Here is a 6,856-nt window from a genome sequence, read left to right on the forward strand (position 1 = left end):
CTATTAAGAAGTCATGTTTTATTGATTTTACTATATCAAGCAATATATTATTTCAATCGAACACTCAATTAATTATAAAGCAATTACAATTCCTATAAGTTGTATTTTGTATTGTAATAAAATTGCCAATGCTGTAAAACATTGACACCGAACATGCATGCGTTCCCCCGGACGGCCACCGAAGAGGCAGTCACGTCAGAGAGCGCGCAGGTTGCCAGCAATCAAGAGCCATGTTAAAGCACCATTCTGCTGTCGCAAATACAATATCCCTGATATATGTAGAAGACTATTTATTTTACAGTATTTTGTGTCATAACCATTGTTGTATTGTAAACAGGCGTGCGATATTCATAGGCAGAGTTTGACACGATCGCCAGGGTAGGCAAACATATTTTTAAACGACAATGTCGGCACAGTAGCCTACATCTAAATTAAAGAAACCACACAGCACCTAGGTACTTGAAAATCTGATATTTTAATCTAGCATCTGCCATAATACACTGCATAAAATCGGTTTCTGACAACTTTGCATTGTCCCGTTGCACTGGCTTATCAATTTACAGCACCAGTTAATGTGGTTGTGGGTTACTCCTAACCACTGGCGCAGGCTAATTAGGCATTACTTTTTCTTAATACGCTTTAAAACATGCAATGTACACGTGAACTTGTTTTGTGTTAAATTGAGAACTCGTTGATATCTAACTTACTTTGTGCACACAAGCACACAATTAGAACATGCTAAAGTAATCTGCCTATGGCGATATATAACTTGCGTCTTCTCTGCACAACTTCTTAGCAATGTAGTTGGCATCTATTGCAAATAAACGTTTCCAATAGCCTAATTGTTGATTAACACTGAAAAAAGTTCTTAGTTTGTGAATTCATACATTATGGGGACCAGGAAGGGGCGGTACCTACCATATTTGGTAGTGGTGTGTGTGAACTATTAGTTGCAATACCAACTTGGGATTCTAGGGGGCGATAGTGAGAAATCTGTGTGTGTGTGTGTCCCGAAAATAAAAACAGAAATTTGTGAATTATGGGCCAAAGCTAAAAATCACACAGGCACCTTCAGATTGACTCCTGCATTCATTTAAAGCACTTTCCCTCATGGGGACCTCGATTTTGGTCCCCATACTGTCAGAGGTCCCCACGGCGTGACTGTGTGAACAGATCGATGTCCCCATAAGTATAGGATACAAGAACACACACACACACACACACACACACACACACACACACACACACACACACACACACACACAAAACATGCACACATAACCTATGCAGAGACTCATGCAAACCAATACACTGAACACACTCTCTCCCTCACTCTCTCCCTCACTCCCTCACTCACTCACGCAATCACACGTGCACACAAACTCAAACACACACAAACCAACAGACACACATACACAAACACACACACCAGCATGAAAACAGAACATTATACAATCACAAAACAGTGAAATAACTTTTGCAAGAACACAATCGTGTGCACAAAGCGCACACACTTGTAATGGCTACGGTAGCCCTCCATTACTTGTGGTATTAGCGACGCTAATGAGGTGTGTGTGGGGGAGAGGGGGGGGGGGGGTGGGGGGCGGAGGCTGGCAGTAAGAAGGAAAGATGAGACTGGGTGGCGAGAGGGAGGGGGGGGGGGGGGGGGGGGGGTCACACAATATCAATGTGGCTCGCTGCAGGAAACAAAACGCCCTGCGGTAAACGAGGAGAGAGAATGGGGGGCGGGTTGGATAAGAGGGTGAGTTAGAATTTGAGTGGGTGGAGGTGGGGGGTGGTGAGGTGGTGGGTGGGGTTCAGTGTGAGGGGGGGGGGGGGGGGGGGGGGGGGGGGGCGCGCAACGTCGGCGCACGTGGAGACCGATACAGGAAGCGGCGTTCACAGGGGCCACAGAAATGGCCGCTCCTCTCCAAGCTCAGCACGACAAACTGGCCAGCTCTGACAGGACCGCCGGTTGCCAGGACGATGGTGGATGGAGAAACCGCGGGCGTGCGTGTATGTGTGTATGCGCGGCGCGCGCGTGTGTGTGTGTGGTCACTGATAGAGCCCCGGGCCAAGCTGGCCCTGGTAATACACTCCGTATGCGTTGATGACTCCGCCATTTGAAACCGGACACCGACGTGGCCGCTCTCACACGCTCACAGGCCACTGCGTTTCATTTGGAGTAATCTATGGGGATTTAACGATTCATTGCATGGGATGAGGGGATCTTATGACTCTCTAACAATGGCTTTTAGAAATGCTTACGGGGACTTTTTGCCCACATACGCTTCCTGTGTGTGTGTGTGTGTGTGTGTGTGTGTGTGTGTGTGTGTGTGTGTGTGTGTGTGTGTGTGTGTGTGTGTGTGTGTGTGTGTGTGTGTGTGTGTGTGTGTGTGTGTGTGTGTGTGAGAGTTTGTGTGTGTCTGTGTCTGAGCCTTCATCTATATGTGTGTGTGTGTGTTTGTGTGTGTGTGTGTGTGTGTGTGTCCGTTTTCGCCTCATACACCTGATGCCAGACCCGTATGGACACCTGCTTCCCAGATGATAACTTAAGACTCACAACCTGATTACTGAAAATGCTGCCAACACTACATTTCCTCCTACAGCAGCTTGTAAGCCACCGATGATGCAACACATATCTCTCACTCTCCAGACCTAACTGTGTTTGTGTGTGTGTGTGTGTGTGATTTTGTCTGTGTATGTGTGTGTGTGTGTGTGTCTGTGTGTGTGGTGTGTGTGGCTGTGTCCAGATAACATCTTTTCTCTGGATGAACCTATTGTTTTTGCCTTTAACCATTATTGCCTCTGTGTGGGAGAAAACAGTTTAACAGCATCCAAACAGAACTTTATTCTTCCCGCTTGCACCATTCATCTCCTTACCACCCTCCTGACTCCCCCCCTCTCTCTCTCTCTCTCTCTCTCTCTCTCTCTCTCTCTCTCTCTCTCTCTCTCTCTCTCTCTCTCTCTCTTTATCACTATCTCACTTTGTTTATCTCATCTCATGCCTCTTTCTTCCCTGCAGTCTCTCTCCCTCCCTCTCTTTCTCTTGATCTCGCCCTCTCTCTCGCACATGTGTCCCTCTGTCTCCCGTCTATATATCTGTTAAACTTGATTTCTTCTTCTCCTCTCCTCTCACTCTTCTCCTTCATCCTTTTCTTTCGTCTCTATCTTGTGTCCCCCTTTTTCTTCTTCCTTGTCTTGGTCTGTGCTTCTCTCATGCCCTCCACTTTTATGCAATCGCTTTTGTTTTTATTCATTCCTACTTTTTTTCTCATATTTGTGTACGTGTTTATGAGTGAGTGTGCGTGGGTTTGTGTCTGTGGGTGTGTTGTGTGTTTTGTGTCCTGGCTGGATCCAGCAGTACTTTGTGCAGTAGCTCGGAGCCCTCTTGCAGAGATAGATGCCATCCTATGAAACACATTTGTTTCCTTTACTGTCACTGTGCAATAATCACCCACTCTAACCTAATCAACATATTGCCCTAGCGGTGAATACAGCTGAGCAAGTGTGTCTGAGAATGTGGTTGTGTGTTTGTGTGTGTGTGTGTGTGTGTTGGGGGGGTGTGTGTGTGTGTGTGTGTGTGTGTGTGTGTGTGTGTGTGTGTGTGTGTGTGTGTGTCGATTTCAGTGCGTGTGTGCTTTGGAGCGTGGATCTTTCCTTGCGTGTACAATGTGAATCATTTGTGTGTTTTTTTGCAGGTGTGCATGTTTCTTGATACGAGCACTTCAACGTGGATAAGTGAATTGGATGTGTGTTACTCCATTTGTGCGTGTGTGTGTATGCAGGTGTGTGTGCATGTGTGTGCATGTGCATGTGTGTGCATGTGTATATCTGTGTTGTTGTTTTTTGTGTTTGTGTGTGCAGCGGGCGTGTGTGCATGTGTGTGTGTATATGGTTGTCTGTGTGTGTATGCATGTGTGCCAGTGCATATTTGTGTGCATTTCTTTGCCAGATAAACTCTTTGTCCTTGCTTTAGTGCACCGCAGGTTTGGAGTGTGCGTGCGCGCGCCATGCGACAGAGAGAGATGATTCTTTGCAAAGAAGCAGTTTGTTAGCAAATTAAAGTTAATTAGCCAACTTTTAGTTCCCAGTGCTGTAATTGGGCTCATTTTTCTCTGTTTCCTCCAGCTGGCTCGCCTATTGCACTGCTCTGAAAGAAGTAGAGAGGAGGATGAGTGAGATGTGTGTGTGTGTGTGTGTGTGTGTGTGTGTGTGTGTGTGTGTGTGTGTGTGTGTGTGTGTGTGTGTGTGTGTGTGTGTGTGTGTGTGTGTGTGTTAGTGTTAGTGTGTGTGTGTGTGTGTGTGTGTGTGTTTGGGGGGGTTGGGGAGGGAAAGCAGCCCCCCAGGGGGAGCGGGCGAGAACTACTTGCACCAGGGATCCAGACAGAGGGAAGTATTAACTGCGAGATAATGATGAAGAGGAAGGGGAGGTGGTGGGGGGCGGGGGCGGGGGGGATTGAGATTGGAATACGGGCGGCGAGAGGTGCAAAGCAGATGAGAGCTGGAGAGACGGAGAGATGGAGCGACGGAGCGATGTAGGGGGCGCCGGTTGTGAGGCAGGGGAACGGTGGAAGAAGTGACAGAGATGTTGAAGGATGGTGGGGAAGGCAATGAGATCAGGGCCCCGGGTTGAGTTGCCATCGTAAAAAAACTCCTTGTTTTGTGGTTTTCGCCCCATTGTAGACGCTACAAGCTTAGAAGGGCCCCCACTGCAGTCGGGCCTTTAAACCGGGATGAGGTCGCTATAATCATCCAAATAGATGGATATGCGAGAGATAGAGAGGGAGAGGGAGAGGGAGCGAGAGCGAGAGAGAGAGAGGCAAACACACAGAGAGAGAGAGAGAGAGGCAAACACAGAGAGAGAGAGAGAGAGAGAGAGAGAGACAGAGAGAGAGGCAAACACAGAGCGAGACGGACTGACAGAAAGAGCGACAGGCAGACAGAAAGGGGAGATGGAGAGACAGAGCGATAGAGAGAGAGAGAGAGAGAGAGAGAGAGAGAGAGACTTCACGGCCCCCGCCCGAGAAGAAAGAGCAAGTGTACGAAAAGCGAAGCTATAGCAGCACCGGCAGCAGCAGCAAAAGACAGAGTATGGAACAGGGAAGATGGATTAGAGACAGTGTGATGAAAGAGGAGAGCAGGGCCTCTGTGGGCGCAGCCGCCCGATGATCAGCGGATCCTAATGAAGGTGGAGAACCCCCGCAGGACCCCCTGCTCGTACTCCTGACGACCGCCGGGAATGGCAATTAATACGCGCCGCACTGGCAGAAGATGTGTACCAGTGTTGCAGTATGACGGAAAACACGCACACACACACATACACACCTACATACTCTGTCTACGGGTATATGTATACGCGCACAGGTTCAGACATCTGCGCACACATATACTGTGTACACACACACTTATGCACGCACATGCACATACACACACACACACACACACGTACACACACATACACATACTCCTACATGTGTATGTATATAAATATACGCGCGCACAGTGTATACATGCACATAAACACACACACACATGAATGAACACACACACAAACAACCACACACACACACACACACACACACACACACAAACACACGTTACTCTTAACTAGCACCGCAATCCCACGTGCCATAACCTATATTTCACACGCAACATCACGCCGTGATACGAGGTGCATTCATGCCTGCGCCAAACCTCCACTATTCGATCGCGTCGCGCTATGATAGAACAACATGGCTTCAAGGAGGGAGAGATAACATAACATTCTATTATTCCGTACCAGTGCGGGTTTGAATGAAAGAATCACAACGCTCCAGTGTCTGGGATCCACTGTGGGTACAATAACCAACCCCCCTCCCCCCCACACACACACACACACACATACACACACACTCCTCAACAACAACGCAGTGTCGTATTTTCACCCAGACATTGTGCGGCCCAATCCGCTCAGCTGTGCGTCCTTATCATCTGCTGTTGGCCCACTTCTCCACCAGCTAGCCGTCGCTCATCCCGCGGCAGAGCGTTGGCAACGGCCCCGCTTCGGTCAGTGATATGGGCGGCTTTACAAGAAGGCCCGCGTGTTGCACCAGAGAGATACGGCGAGTGCGGCGCGGCGCGAGGGTCCCCTCTGTGGAGCCGGTGGGTTAATGTGTGTCATTTTGTGGTGCGTTGAGTGTACGGTTAGCGGCACCTCCATCCAGAGAGCAAGGAGAAAACGGTTGTTTTGGACCCGGAGTGGTACTTGTTGTTGTTGTGTTGGGCGAACGCATGTTGCCGAATGGCAAATTTATAATATATTCCCCGACATGGGATGGGCACAGACGGAGCAGGAAGCCAGTGTCTGAGGCACCCCACTCGGGCATGTATGCGTTCATGCATGAGCCTCTGTCTGTGTGTGTGTGTGTGTGTGTGTTTAGTCCAGCTACCTTGACCTTGCCGGTTGAAGCGGTGGCTGTTGTTCCGTGTTGTTCTGTCCAGCGCTCTCCTCAGCGTGAATGTTTGTGTGGTTTTTCGTCGTCATCTTTTATTTCCCCAAGAAACGGGCAGTGATATTTCGAGCACACAAATCCAGGCTTGGTTGTGTACACTAAAACCTCCCTTGGCTGCAGTTCACCATTTCTGGCGTGTTTATTCCAGAAATGTATAAGAAACCCAACAACATTGATTCCAGTTATTGACTTTTACCGAGAACAGAAGAGTTGATGGCAAAACACAGAGAAGGCCATCTGCGATCCGCAGCTGCACATTTTCAATTCATGGGTGAATGCAAACACACATGCACATCGCGCACACACACACACACACACACACACACACACACACACACACAGACAAGACCCCCACCACCCCC

This window comes from Gadus chalcogrammus, chromosome 2 (genome assembly GCF_026213295.1).
Source record: "Gadus chalcogrammus isolate NIFS_2021 chromosome 2, NIFS_Gcha_1.0, whole genome shotgun sequence".
Taxonomy (NCBI): Eukaryota; Metazoa; Chordata; class Actinopteri; order Gadiformes; family Gadidae; genus Gadus; species Gadus chalcogrammus.